The 13,067-nt window shown below is 51.0% G+C and overlaps 19 non-coding genes across 19 annotated transcripts; all 19 read left to right on the forward strand.

Annotated features, from left to right (window-relative positions):
• The first annotated feature begins 545 nt into the window (after nucleotides 1-545).
• On the forward strand, nucleotides 546-618 carry trnaf-gaa (transfer RNA phenylalanine (anticodon GAA)). The gene has a single exon. It is a non-coding gene; the product is annotated as a tRNA-Phe (tRNA).
• A 597-nt stretch (nucleotides 619-1,215) lies between these two features.
• Nucleotides 1,216-1,288, forward strand: trnaf-gaa (transfer RNA phenylalanine (anticodon GAA)). The gene has a single exon. It is a non-coding gene; the product is annotated as a tRNA-Phe (tRNA).
• Nucleotides 1,289-1,885: 597 nt separating this feature from the next.
• Nucleotides 1,886-1,958, forward strand: trnaf-gaa (transfer RNA phenylalanine (anticodon GAA)). Its single transcript has one exon. It is a non-coding gene; the product is annotated as a tRNA-Phe (tRNA).
• Nucleotides 1,959-2,555: 597 nt separating this feature from the next.
• On the forward strand, nucleotides 2,556-2,628 carry trnaf-gaa (transfer RNA phenylalanine (anticodon GAA)). The gene has a single exon. It is a non-coding gene; the product is annotated as a tRNA-Phe (tRNA).
• Nucleotides 2,629-3,225: 597 nt separating this feature from the next.
• trnaf-gaa (transfer RNA phenylalanine (anticodon GAA)) lies at nucleotides 3,226-3,298 on the forward strand. Its single transcript has one exon. It is a non-coding gene; the product is annotated as a tRNA-Phe (tRNA).
• Nucleotides 3,299-3,895: 597 nt separating this feature from the next.
• Nucleotides 3,896-3,968, forward strand: trnaf-gaa (transfer RNA phenylalanine (anticodon GAA)). Its single transcript has one exon. It is a non-coding gene; the product is annotated as a tRNA-Phe (tRNA).
• Nucleotides 3,969-4,565: 597 nt separating this feature from the next.
• On the forward strand, nucleotides 4,566-4,638 carry trnaf-gaa (transfer RNA phenylalanine (anticodon GAA)). Its single transcript has one exon. It is a non-coding gene; the product is annotated as a tRNA-Phe (tRNA).
• Nucleotides 4,639-5,235: 597 nt separating this feature from the next.
• On the forward strand, nucleotides 5,236-5,308 carry trnaf-gaa (transfer RNA phenylalanine (anticodon GAA)). The gene has a single exon. It is a non-coding gene; the product is annotated as a tRNA-Phe (tRNA).
• Nucleotides 5,309-5,905: 597 nt separating this feature from the next.
• On the forward strand, nucleotides 5,906-5,978 carry trnaf-gaa (transfer RNA phenylalanine (anticodon GAA)). The gene has a single exon. It is a non-coding gene; the product is annotated as a tRNA-Phe (tRNA).
• A 597-nt stretch (nucleotides 5,979-6,575) lies between these two features.
• trnaf-gaa (transfer RNA phenylalanine (anticodon GAA)) lies at nucleotides 6,576-6,648 on the forward strand. The gene has a single exon. It is a non-coding gene; the product is annotated as a tRNA-Phe (tRNA).
• A 597-nt stretch (nucleotides 6,649-7,245) lies between these two features.
• Nucleotides 7,246-7,318, forward strand: trnaf-gaa (transfer RNA phenylalanine (anticodon GAA)). Its single transcript has one exon. It is a non-coding gene; the product is annotated as a tRNA-Phe (tRNA).
• Nucleotides 7,319-7,915: 597 nt separating this feature from the next.
• On the forward strand, nucleotides 7,916-7,988 carry trnaf-gaa (transfer RNA phenylalanine (anticodon GAA)). The gene has a single exon. It is a non-coding gene; the product is annotated as a tRNA-Phe (tRNA).
• Nucleotides 7,989-8,585: 597 nt separating this feature from the next.
• On the forward strand, nucleotides 8,586-8,658 carry trnaf-gaa (transfer RNA phenylalanine (anticodon GAA)). The gene has a single exon. It is a non-coding gene; the product is annotated as a tRNA-Phe (tRNA).
• Nucleotides 8,659-9,255: 597 nt separating this feature from the next.
• On the forward strand, nucleotides 9,256-9,328 carry trnaf-gaa (transfer RNA phenylalanine (anticodon GAA)). The gene has a single exon. It is a non-coding gene; the product is annotated as a tRNA-Phe (tRNA).
• A 597-nt stretch (nucleotides 9,329-9,925) lies between these two features.
• Nucleotides 9,926-9,998, forward strand: trnaf-gaa (transfer RNA phenylalanine (anticodon GAA)). The gene has a single exon. It is a non-coding gene; the product is annotated as a tRNA-Phe (tRNA).
• A 597-nt stretch (nucleotides 9,999-10,595) lies between these two features.
• Nucleotides 10,596-10,668, forward strand: trnaf-gaa (transfer RNA phenylalanine (anticodon GAA)). The gene has a single exon. It is a non-coding gene; the product is annotated as a tRNA-Phe (tRNA).
• A 584-nt stretch (nucleotides 10,669-11,252) lies between these two features.
• Nucleotides 11,253-11,325, forward strand: trnaf-gaa (transfer RNA phenylalanine (anticodon GAA)). Its single transcript has one exon. It is a non-coding gene; the product is annotated as a tRNA-Phe (tRNA).
• Nucleotides 11,326-11,922: 597 nt separating this feature from the next.
• trnaf-gaa (transfer RNA phenylalanine (anticodon GAA)) lies at nucleotides 11,923-11,995 on the forward strand. The gene has a single exon. It is a non-coding gene; the product is annotated as a tRNA-Phe (tRNA).
• A 597-nt stretch (nucleotides 11,996-12,592) lies between these two features.
• trnaf-gaa (transfer RNA phenylalanine (anticodon GAA)) lies at nucleotides 12,593-12,665 on the forward strand. Its single transcript has one exon. It is a non-coding gene; the product is annotated as a tRNA-Phe (tRNA).
• The last annotated feature ends 402 nt before the right edge of the window (nucleotides 12,666-13,067 follow it).

Raw genomic sequence — 13,067 nt, forward strand, 5'->3', positions numbered from 1 at the left:
CCCGCAGTGTCTTCAATCATCAATCGACGCAAGCTGCGGCAAACCAGATGCCCATCGCAATCTCCTGTGGATATTTTCGAAAGACATTCCCACCCTCAATATTCTGGCGTTCTCCCATCCCCTTTCAGCGTTAGCTTTTGTTTCACGCCTCCACATACCTCATTGTGGCCCGCAGTTGCGTTCCAGCCAAAATGCCACAGACCCGTTGCACTTGAGAATGTGATGGTGGACTAGCCAGATGGACAAGTGTGTGGCTTTTGCATGCTCTTCACTTTGCAGTGGCTGCAGATATCGGAGCTGAGGCGGGCGGAAGAGCGAGGAAGCCGTTGATTGCGCAGCTGACAGACTGATGTAAAATAGCAGAGGGTGCAGGAAATAGGCAGCAGGTGAGGCAGCACGATTGGAGAGTGGAAGAGGCTTAACGTTGCAGGTCACTGCTTGATGAAATGTGCGAGATGTTGAGGAAGTTTGCAAGAAATAGCAAAGGAGAGGACTGAGTGGCTGAGAGATGGAACAGAGAAGAGCTTTGCATTGCAGCAGTGCAAGCCGAAATAGCTCAGTTGGGAGAGCGTTAGACTGAAGATCTAAAGGTCCCTGGTTCAATCCCGGGTTTCGGCAGAACCCCCTTGCTGTCTTTCTGTGCTGTCTACTACTTGGCACTGCATTTTGTCCCGCAGTGTCTTCAATCATCAATCGACGCAAGCTGCGGCAAACCAGATGCCCATCGCAATCTCCTGTGGATATTTTCGAAAGACATTCCCACCCTCAATATTCTGGCGTTCTCCCATCCCCTTTCAGCGTTAGCTTTTGTTTCACGCCTCCGCATACCTCATTGTGGCCCGCAGTTGCGTTCCAGCCAAAATGCCACAGACCCGTTGCACTTGAGAATGTGATGGTGGACTAGCCAGATGGACAAGTGTGTGGCTTTTGCATGCTCTTCACTTTGCAGTGGCTGCAGATATCGGAGCTGAGGCGGGCGGAAGAGCGAGGAAGCCGTTGATTGCGCAGCTGACAGACTGATGTAAAATAGCAGAGGGTGCAGGAAATAGGCAGCAGGTGAGGCAGCACGATTGGAGAGTGGAAGAGGCTTAACGTTGCAGGTCACTGCTTGATGAAATGTGCGAGATGTTGAGGAAGTTTGCAAGAAATAGCAAAGGAGAGGACTGAGTGGCTGAGAGATGGAACAGAGAAGAGCTTTGCATTGCAGCAGTGCAAGCCGAAATAGCTCAGTTGGGAGAGCGTTAGACTGAAGATCTAAAGGTCCCTGGTTCAATCCCGGGTTTCGGCAGAACCCCCTTGCTGTCTTTCTGTGCTGTCTACTACTTGGCACTGCATTTTGTCCCGCAGTGTCTTCAATCATCAATCGACGCAAGCTGCGGCAAACCAGATGCCCATCGCAATCTCCTGTGGATATTTTCGAAAGACATTCCCACCCTCAATATTCTGGCGTTCTCCCATCCCCTTTCAGCGTTAGCTTTTGTTTCACGCCTCCGCATACCTCATTGTGGCCCGCAGTTGCGTTCCAGCCAAAATGCCACAGACCCGTTGCACTTGAGAATGTGATGGTGGACTAGCCAGATGGACAAGTGTGTGGCTTTTGCATGCTCTTCACTTTGCAGTGGCTGCAGATATCGGAGCTGAGGCGGGCGGAAGAGCGAGGAAGCCGTTGATTGCGCAGCTGACAGACTGATGTAAAATAGCAGAGGGTGCAGGAAATAGGCAGCAGGTGAGGCAGCACGATTGGAGAGTGGAAGAGGCTTAACGTTGCAGGTCACTGCTTGATGAAATGTGCGAGATGTTGAGGAAGTTTGCAAGAAATAGCAAAGGAGAGGACTGAGTGGCTGAGAGATGGAACAGAGAAGAGCTTTGCATTGCAGCAGTGCAAGCCGAAATAGCTCAGTTGGGAGAGCGTTAGACTGAAGATCTAAAGGTCCCTGGTTCAATCCCGGGTTTCGGCAGAACCCCCTTGCTGTCTTTCTGTGCTGTCTACTACTTGGCACTGCATTTTGTCCCGCAGTGTCTTCAATCATCAATCGACGCAAGCTGCGGCAAACCAGATGCCCATCGCAATCTCCTGTGGATATTTTCGAAAGACATTCCCACCCTCAATATTCTGGCGTTCTCCCATCCCCTTTCAGCGTTAGCTTTTGTTTCACGCCTCCACATACCTCATTGTGGCCCGCAGTTGCGTTCCAGCCAAAATGCCACAGACCCGTTGCACTTGAGAATGTGATGGTGGACTAGCCAGATGGACAAGTGTGTGGCTTTTGCATGCTCTTCACTTTGCAGTGGCTGCAGATATCGGAGCTGAGGCGGGCGGAAGAGCGAGGAAGCCGTTGATTGCGCAGCTGACAGACTGATGTAAAATAGCAGAGGGTGCAGGAAATAGGCAGCAGGTGAGGCAGCACGATTGGAGAGTGGAAGAGGCTTAACGTTGCAGGTCACTGCTTGATGAAATGTGCGAGATGTTGAGGAAGTTTGCAAGAAATAGCAAAGGAGAGGACTGAGTGGCTGAGAGATGGAACAGAGAAGAGCTTTGCATTGCAGCAGTGCAAGCCGAAATAGCTCAGTTGGGAGAGCGTTAGACTGAAGATCTAAAGGTCCCTGGTTCAATCCCGGGTTTCGGCAGAACCCCCTTGCTGTCTTTCTGTGCTGTCTACTACTTGGCACTGCATTTTGTCCCGCAGTGTCTTCAATCATCAATCGACGCAAGCTGCGGCAAACCAGATGCCCATCGCAATCTCCTGTGGATATTTTCGAAAGACATTCCCACCCTCAATATTCTGGCGTTCTTCCATCCCCTTTCAGCGTTAGCTTTTGTTTCACGCCTCCACATACCTCATTGTGGCCCGCAGTTGCGTTCCAGCCAAAATGCCACAGACCCGTTGCACTTGAGAATGTGATGGTGGACTAGCCAGATGGACAAGTGTGTGGCTTTTGCATGCTCTTCACTTTGCAGTGGCTGCAGATATCGGAGCTGAGGCGGGCGGAAGAGCGAGGAAGCCGTTGATTGCGCAGCTGACAGACTGATGTAAAATAGCAGAGGGTGCAGGAAATAGGCAGCAGGTGAGGCAGCACGATTGGAGAGTGGAAGAGGCTTAACGTTGCAGGTCACTGCTTGATGAAATGTGCGAGATGTTGAGGAAGTTTGCAAGAAATAGCAAAGGAGAGGACTGAGTGGCTGAGAGATGGAACAGAGAAGAGCTTTGCATTGCAGCAGTGCAAGCCGAAATAGCTCAGTTGGGAGAGCGTTGGACTGAAGATCTAAAGGTGCCTGGTTCAATCCCGGGTTTCGGCAGAACCCCCTTGCTGTCTTTCTGTGCTGTCTACTACTTGGCACTGCATTTTGTCCCGCAGTGTCTTCAAACATCAATCGACGCAAGCTGCGACAAACCAGATGCCCATCGCAATCTCCTGTCGATATTTTCGAAAGACATTCCCACCCTCAATATTCTGGCGTTCTTCCATCCCCTTTCAGCGTTAGCTTTTGTTTCACGCCTCCGCATACCTCATTGTGGCCCGCAGTTGCGTTCCAGCCAAAATGCCACAGACCCATTGCACTTGAGAATGTGATGGTGGACTAGCCAGATGGACAAGTGTGTGGCTTTTGCATGCTCTTCACTTTGCAGTGGCTGCAGATATCGGAGCTGAGGCGGGCGGAAGAGCGAGGAAGCCGTTGATTGCGCAGCTGACAGACTGATGTAAAATAGCAGAGGGTGCAGGAAATAGGCAGCAGGTGAGGCAGCACGATTGGAGAGTGGAAGAGGCTTAACGTTGCAGGTCACTGCTTGATGAAATGTGCGAGATGTTGAGGAAGTTTGCAAGAAATAGCAAAGGAGAGGACTGAGTGGCTGAGAGATGGAACAGAGAAGAGCTTTGCATTGCAGCAGTGCAAGCCGAAATAGCTCAGTTGGGAGAGCGTTAGACTGAAGATCTAAAGGTCCCTGGTTCAATCCCGGGTTTCGGCAGAACCCCCTTGCTGTCTTTCTGTGCTGTCTACTACTTGGCACTGCATTTTGTCCCGCAGTGTCTTCAATCATCAATCGACGCAAGCTGCGGCAAACCAGATGCCCATCGCAATCTCCTGTGGATATTTTCGAAAGACATTCCCACCCTCAATATTCTGGCGTTCTCCCATCCCCTTTCAGCGTTAGCTTTTGTTTCACGCCTCCACATACCTCATTGTGGCCCGCAGTTGCGTTCCAGCCAAAATGCCACAGACCCGTTGCACTTGAGAATGTGATGGTGGACTAGCCAGATGGACAAGTGTGTGGCTTTTGCATGCTCTTCACTTTGCAGTGGCTGCAGATATCGGAGCTGAGGCGGGCGGAAGAGCGAGGAAGCCGTTGATTGCGCAGCTGACAGACTGATGTAAAATAGCAGAGGGTGCAGGAAATAGGCAGCAGGTGAGGCAGCACGATTGGAGAGTGGAAGAGGCTTAACGTTGCAGGTCACTGCTTGATGAAATGTGCGAGATGTTGAGGAAGTTTGCAAGAAAGAGCAAATGAGAGGACTGAGTGGCTGAGAGATGGAACAGAGAAGAGCTTTGCATTGCAGCAGTGCAAGCCGAAATAGCTCAGTTGGGAGAGCGTTAGACTGAAGATCTAAAGGTCCCTGGTTCAATCCCGGGTTTCGGCAGAACCCCCTTGCTGTCTTTCTGTGCTGTCTACTACTTGGCACTGCATTTTGTCCCGCAGTGTCTTCAATCATCAATCGACGCAAGCTGCGGCAAACCAGATGCCCATCGCAATCTCCTGTGGATATTTTCGAAAGACATTCCCACCCTCAATATTCTGGCGTTCTTCCATCCCCGTTCAGCGTTAGCTTTTGTTTCACGCCTCCACATACCTCATTGTGGCCCGCAGTTGCGTTCCAGCCAAAATGCCACAGACCCGTTGCACTTGAGAATGTGATGGTGGACTAGCCAGATGGACAAGTGTGTGGCTTTTGCATGCTCTTCACTTTGCAGTGGCTGCAGATATCGGAGCTGAGGCGGGCGGAAGAGCGAGGAAGCCGTTGATTGCGCAGCTGACAGACTGATGTAAAATAGCAGAGGGTGCAGGAAATAGGCAGCAGGTGAGGCAGCACGATTGGAGAGTGGAAGAGGCTTAACGTTGCAGGTCACTGCTTGATGAAATGTGCGAGATGTTGAGGAAGTTTGCAAGAAATAGCAAAGGAGAGGACTGAGTGGCTGAGAGATGGAACAGAGAAGAGCTTTGCATTGCAGCAGTGCAAGCCGAAATAGCTCAGTTGGGAGAGCGTTAGACTGAAGATCTAAAGGTCCCTGGTTCAATCCCGGGTTTCGGCAGAACCCCCTTGCTGTCTTTCTGTGCTGTCTACTACTTGGCACTGCATTTTGTCCCGCAGTGTCTTCAAACATCAATCGACGCAAGCTGCGACAAACCAGATGCCCATCGCAATCTCCTGTCGATATTTTCGAAAGACATTCCCACCCTCAATATTCTGGCGTTCTTCCATCCCCTTTCAGCGTTAGCTTTTGTTTCACGCCTCCGCATACCTCATTGTGGCCCGCAGTTGCGTTCCAGCCAAAATGCCACAGACCCGTTGCACTTGAGAATGTGATGGTGGACTAGCCAGATGGACAAGTGTGTGGCTTTTGCATGCTCTTCACTTTGCAGTGGCTGCAGATATCGGAGCTGAGGCGGGCGGAAGAGCGAGGAAGCCGTTGATTGCGCAGCTGACAGACTGATGTAAAATAGCAGAGGGTGCAGGAAATAGGCAGCAGGTGAGGCAGCACGATTGGAGAGTGGAAGAGGCTTAACGTTGCAGGTCACTGCTTGATGAAATGTGCGAGATGTTGAGGAAGTTTGCAAGAAATAGCAAAGGAGAGGACTGAGTGGCTGAGAGATGGAACAGAGAAGAGCTTTGCATTGCAGCAGTGCAAGCCGAAATAGCTCAGTTGGGAGAGCGTTAGACTGAAGATCTAAAGGTCCCTGGTTCAATCCCGGGTTTCGGCAGAACCCCCTTGCTGTCTTTCTGTGCTGTCTACTACTTGGCACTGCATTTTGTCCCGCAGTGTCTTCAATCATCAATCGACGCAAGCTGCGGCAAACCAGATGCCCATCGCAATCTCCTGTGGATATTTTCGAAAGACATTCCCACCCTCAATATTCTGGCGTTCTCCCATCCCCTTTCAGCGTTAGCTTTTGTTTCACGCCTCCACATACCTCATTGTGGCCCGCAGTTGCGTTCCAGCCAAAATGCCACAGACCCGTTGCACTTGAGAATGTGATGGTGGACTAGCCAGATGGACAAGTGTGTGGCTTTTGCATGCTCTTCACTTTGCAGTGGCTGCAGATATCGGAGCTGAGGCGGGCGGAAGAGCGAGGAAGCCGTTGATTGCGCAGCTGACAGACTGATGTAAAATAGCAGAGGGTGCAGGAAATAGGCAGCAGGTGAGGCAGCACGATTGGAGAGTGGAAGAGGCTTAACGTTGCAGGTCACTGCTTGATGAAATGTGCGAGATGTTGAGGAAGTTTGCAAGAAATAGCAAAGGAGAGGACTGAGTGGCTGAGAGATGGAACAGAGAAGAGCTTTGCATTGCAGCAGTGCAAGTCGAAATAGCTCAGTTGGGAGAGCGTTAGACTGAAGATCTAAAGGTCCCTGGTTCAATCCCGGGTTTCGGCAGAACCCCCTTGCTGTCTTTCTGTGCTGTCTACTACTTGGCACTGCATTTTGTCCCGCAGTGTCTTCAATCATCAATCGACGCAAGCTGCGGCAAACCAGATGCCCATCGCAATCTCCTGTGGATATTTTCGAAAGACATTCCCACCCTCAATATTCTGGCGTTCTCCCATCCCCTTTCAGCGTTAGCTTTTGTTTCACGCCTCCACATACCTCATTGTGGCCCGCAGTTGCGTTCCAGCCAAAATGCCACAGACCCGTTGCACTTGAGAATGTGATGGTGGACTAGCCAGATGGACAAGTGTGTGGCTTTTGCATGCTCTTCACTTTGCAGTGGCTGCAGATATCGGAGCTGAGGCGGGCGGAAGAGCGAGGAAGCCGTTGATTGCGCAGCTGACAGACTGATGTAAAATAGCAGAGGGTGCAGGAAATAGGCAGCAGGTGAGGCAGCACGATTGGAGAGTGGAAGAGGCTTAACGTTGCAGGTCACTGCTTGATGAAATGTGCGAGATGTTGAGGAAGTTTGCAAGAAATAGCAAAGGAGAGGACTGAGTGGCTGAGAGATGGAACAGAGAAGAGCTTTGCATTGCAGCAGTGCAAGCCGAAATAGCTCAGTTGGGAGAGCGTTAGACTGAAGATCTAAAGGTCCCTGGTTCAATCCCGGGTTTCGGCAGAACCCCCTTGCTGTCTTTCTGTGCTGTCTACTACTTGGCACTGCATTTTGTCCCGCAGTGTCTTCAATCATCAATCGACGCAAGCTGCGGCAAACCAGATGCCCATCGCAATCTCCTGTGGATATTTTCGAAAGACATTCCCACCCTCAATATTCTGGCGTTCTCCCATCCCCTTTCAGCGTTAGCTTTTGTTTCACGCCTCCACATACCTCATTGTGGCCCGCAGTTGCGTTCCAGCCAAAATGCCACAGACCCGTTGCACTTGAGAATGTGATGGTGGACTAGCCAGATGGACAAGTGTGTGGCTTTTGCATGCTCTTCACTTTGCAGTGGCTGCAGATATCGGAGCTGAGGCGGGCGGAAGAGCGAGGAAGCCGTTGATTGCGCAGCTGACAGACTGATGTAAAATAGCAGAGGGTGCAGGAAATAGGCAGCAGGTGAGGCAGCACGATTGGAGAGTGGAAGAGGCTTAACGTTGCAGGTCACTGCTTGATGAAATGTGCGAGATGTTGAGGAAGTTTGCAAGAAATAGCAAAGGAGAGGACTGAGTGGCTGAGAGATGGAACAGAGAAGAGCTTTGCATTGCAGCAGTGCAAGCCGAAATAGCTCAGTTGGGAGAGCGTTAGACTGAAGATCTAAAGGTCCCTGGTTCAATCCCGGGTTTCGGCAGAACCCCCTTGCTGTCTTTCTGTGCTGTCTACTACTTGGCACTGCATTTTGTCCCGCAGTGTCTTCAATCATCAATCGACGCAAGCTGCGGCAAACCAGATGCCCATCGCAATCTCCTGTGGATATTTTCGAAAGACATTCCCACCCTCAATATTCTGGCGTTCTCCCATCCCCTTTCAGCGTTAGCTTTTGTTTCACGCCTCCACATACCTCATTGTGGCCCGCAGTTGCGTTCCAGCCAAAATGCCACAGACCCGTTGCACTTGAGAATGTGATGGTGGACTAGCCAGATGGACAAGTGTGTGGCTTTTGCATGCTCTTCACTTTGCAGTGGCTGCAGATATCGGAGCTGAGGCGGGCGGAAGAGCGAGGAAGCCGTTGATTGCGCAGCTGACAGACTGATGTAAAATAGCAGAGGGTGCAGGAAATAGGCAGCAGGTGAGGCAGCACGATTGGAGAGTGGAAGAGGCTTAACGTTGCAGGTCACTGCTTGATGAAATGTGCGAGATGTTGAGGAAGTTTGCAAGAAATAGCAAAGGAGAGGACTGAGTGGCTGAGAGATGGAACAGAGAAGAGCTTTGCATTGCAGCAGTGCAAGCCGAAATAGCTCAGTTGGGAGAGCGTTAGACTGAAGATCTAAAGGTCCCTGGTTCAATCCCGGGTTTCGGCAGAACCCCCTTGCTGTCTTTCTGTGCTGTCTACTACTTGGCACTGCATTTTGTCCCGCAGTGTCTTCAATCATCAATCGACGCAAGCTGCGGCAAACCAGATGCCCATCGCAATCTCCTGTGGATATTTTCGAAAGACATTCCCACCCTCAATATTCTGGCGTTCTTCCATCCCCTTTCAGCGTTAGCTTTTGTTTCACGCCTCCACATACCTCATTGTGGCCCGCAGTTGCGTTCCAGCCAAAATGCCACAGACCCGTTGCACTTGAGAATGTGATGGTGGACTAGCCAGATGGACAAGTGTGTGGCTTTTGCATGCTCTTCACTTTGCAGTGGCTGCAGATATCGGAGCTGAGGCGGGCGGAAGAGCGAGGAAGCCGTTGATTGCGCAGCTGACAGACTGATGTAAAATAGCAGAGGGTGCAGGAAATAGGCAGCAGGTGAGGCAGCACGATTGGAGAGTGGAAGAGGCTTAACGTTGCAGGTCACTGCTTGATGAAATGTGCGAGATGTTGAGGAAGTTTGCAAGAAATAGCAAAGGAGAGGACTGAGTGGCTGAGAGATGGAACAGAGAAGAGCTTTGCATTGCAGCAGTGCAAGCCGAAATAGCTCAGTTGGGAGAGCGTTAGACTGAAGATCTAAAGGTCCCTGGTTCAATCCCGGGTTTCGGCAGAACCCCCTTGCTGTCTTTCTGTGCTGTATACTACTTGGCACTGCATTTTGTCCCGCAGTGTCTTCAATCATCAATCGACGCAAGCTGCGGCAAACCAGATGCCCATCGCAATCTCCTGTGGATATTTTCGAAAGACATTCCCACCCTCAATATTCTGGCGTTCTTCCATCCCCTTTCAGCGTTAGCTTTTGTTTCACGCCTCCACATACCTCATTGTGGCCCGCAGTTGCGTTCCAGCCAAAATGCCACAGACCCGTTGCACTTGAGAATGTGATGGTGGACTAGCCAGATGGACAAGTGTGTGGCTTTTGCATGCTCTTCACTTTGCAGTGGCTGCAGATATCGGAGCTGAGGCGGGCGGAAGAGCGAGGAAGCCGTTGATTGCGCAGCTGACAGACTGATGTAAAATAGCAGAGGGTGCAGGAAATAGGCAGCAGGTGAGGCAGCACGATTGGAGAGTGGAAGAGGCTTAACGTTGCAGGTCACTGCTTGATGAAATGTGCGAGATGTTGAGGAAGTTTGCAAGAAATAGCAAAGGAGAGGACTGAGTGGCTGAGAGATGGAACAGAGAAGAGCTTTGCATTGCAGCAGTGCAAGCCGAAATAGCTCAGTTGGGAGAGCGTTAGACTGAAGATCTAAAGGTCCCTGGTTCAATCCCGGGTTTCGGCAGAACCCCCTTGCTGTCTTTCTGTGCTGTCTACTACTTGGCACTGCATTTTGTCCCGCAGTGTCTTCAATCATCAATCGACGCAAGCTGCGGCAAACCAGATGCCCATCGCAATCTCCTGTGGATATTTTCGAAAGACATTCCCACCCTCAATATTCTGGCGTTCTCCCATCCCCTTTCAGCGTTAGCTTTTGTTTCACGCCTCCACATACCTCATTGTGGCCCGCAGTTGCGTTCCAGCCAAAATGCCACAGACCCGTTGCACTTGAGAATGTGATGGTGGACTAGCCAGATGGACAAGTGTGTGGCTTTTGCATGCTCTTCACTTTGCAGTGGCTGCAGATATCGGAGCTGAGGCGGGCGGAAGAGCGAGGAAGCCGTTGATTGCGCAGCTGACAGACTGATGTAAAATAGCAGAGGGTGCAGGAAATAGGCAGCAGGTGAGGCAGCACGATTGGAGAGTGGAAGAGGCTTAACGTTGCAGGTCACTGCTTGATGAAATGTGCGAGATGTTGAGGAAGTTTGCAAGAAATAGCAAAGGAGAGGACTGAGTGGCTGAGAGATGGAACAGAGAAGAGCTTTGCATTGCAGCAGTGCAAGCCGAAATTGCTCAGTTGGGAGAGCGTTAGACTGAAGATCTAAAGGTCCCTGGTTCAATCCCGGGTTTCGGCAGAACCCCCTTGCTGTCTACTACTTGGCACTGCATTTTGTCCCGCAGTGTCTTCAATCATCAATCGACGCAAGCTGCGGCAAACCAGATGCCCATCGCAATCTCCTGTGGATATTTTCGAAAGACATTCCCACCCTCAATATTCTGGCGTTCTCCCATCCCCTTTCAGCGTTAGCTTTTGTTTCACGCCTCCACATACCTCATTGTGGCCCGCAGTTGCGTTCCAGCCAAAATGCCACAGACCCGTTGCACTTGAGAATGTGATGGTGGACTAGCCAGATGGACAAGTGTGTGGCTTTTGCATGCTCTTCACTTTGCAGTGGCTGCAGATATCGGAGCTGAGGCGGGCGGAAGAGCGAGGAAGCCGTTGATTGCGCAGCTGACAGACTGATGTAAAATAGCAGAGGGTGCAGGAAATAGGCAGCAGGTGAGGCAGCACGATTGGAGAGTGGAAGAGGCTTAACGTTGCAGGTCACTGCTTGATGAAATGTGCGAGATGTTGAGGAAGTTTGCAAGAAATAGCAAAGGAGAGGACTGAGTGGCTGAGAGATGGAACAGAGAAGAGCTTTGCATTGCAGCAGTGCAAGCCGAAATAGCTCAGTTGGGAGAGCGTTAGACTGAAGATCTAAAGGTCCCTGGTTCAATCCCGGGTTTCGGCAGAACCCTCTTGCTGTCTTTCTGTGCTGTCTACTACTTGGCACTGCATTTTGTCCCGCAGTGTCTTCAATCATCAATCGACGCAAGCTGCGGCAAACCAGATGCCCATCGCAATCTCCTGTGGATATTTTCGAAAGACATTCCCACCCTCAATATTCTGGCGTTCTTCCATCCCCTTTCAGCGTTAGCTTTTGTTTCACGCCTCCACATACCTCATTGTGGCCCGCAGTTGCGTTCCAGCCAAAATGCCACAGACCCGTTGCACTTGAGAATGTGATGGTGGACTAGCCAGATGGACAAGTGTGTGGCTTTTGCATGCTCTTCACTTTGCAGTGGCTGCAGATATCGGAGCTGAGGCGGGCGGAAGAGCGAGGAAGCCGTTGATTGCGCAGCTGACAGACTGATGTAAAATAGCAGAGGGTGCAGGAAATAGGCAGCAGGTGAGGCAGCACGATTGGAGAGTGGAAGAGGCTTAACGTTGCAGGTCACTGCTTGATGAAATGTGCGAGATGTTGAGGAAGTTTGCAAGAAATAGCAAAGGAGAGGACTGAGTGGCTGAGAGATGGAACAGAGAAGAGCTTTGCATTGCAGCAGTGCAAGCCGAAATAGCTCAGTTGGGAGAGCGTTAGACTGAAGATCTAAAGGTCCCTGGTTCAATCCCGGGTTTCGGCAGAACCCCCTTGCTGTCTTTCTGTGCTGTCTACTACTTGGCACTGCATTTTGTCCCGCAGTGTCTTCAATCATCAATCGACGCAAGCTGCGGCAAACCAGATGCCCATCGCAATCTCCTGTGGATATTTTCGAAAGACATTCCCACCCTCAATATTCTGGCGTTCTCCCATCCCCTTTCAGCGTTAGCTTTTGTTTCACGCCTCCACATACCTCATTGTGGCCCGCAGTTGCGTTCCAGCCAAAATGCCACAGACCCGTTGCACTTGAGAATGTGATGGTGGACTAGCCAGATGGACAAGTGTGTGGCTTTTGCATGCTCTTCACTTTGCAGTGGCTGCAGATATCGGAGCTGAGGCGGGCGGAAGAGCGAGGAAGCCGTTGATTGCGCAGCTGACAGACTGATGTAAAATAGCAGAGGGTGCAGGAAATAGGCAGCAGGTGAGGCAGCACGATTGGAGAGTGGAAGAGGCTTAACGTTGCAGGTCACTGCTTGATGAAATGTGCGAGATGTTGAGGAAGTTTGCAAGAAATAGCAAAGGAGAGGACTGAGTGGCTGAGAGATGGAACAGAGAAGAGCTTTGCATTGCAGCAGTGCAAGCCGAAATAGCTCAGTTGGGAGAGCGTTAGACTGAAGATCTAAAGGTCCCTGGTTCAATCCCGGGTTTCGGCAGAACCCCCTTGCTGTCTTTCTGTGCTGTCTACTACTTGGCACTGCATTTTGTCCCGCAGTGTCTTCAATCATCAATCGACGCAAGCTGCGGCAAACCAGATGCCCATCGCAATCTCCTGTGGATATTTTCGAAAGACATTCCCACCCTCAATATTCTGGCGTTCTTCCATCCCCTTTCAGCGTTAGCTTTTGTTTCACGCCTCCACATACCTCATTGTGGCCCGCAGTTGCGTTCCAGCCAAAATGCCACAGACCCGTTGCACTTGAGAATGTGATGGTGGACTAGCCAGATGGACAAGTGTGTGGCTTTTGCATGCTCTTCACTTTGCAGTGGCTGCAGATATCGGAGCTGAGGCGGGCGGAAGAGCGAGGAAGCCGTTGATTGCGCAGCTGACAGACTGA

This window comes from Mustelus asterias, chromosome 3, assembly GCF_964213995.1.
Source record: "Mustelus asterias chromosome 3, sMusAst1.hap1.1, whole genome shotgun sequence".
NCBI lineage: Eukaryota > Metazoa > Chordata > Chondrichthyes > Carcharhiniformes > Triakidae > Mustelus > Mustelus asterias.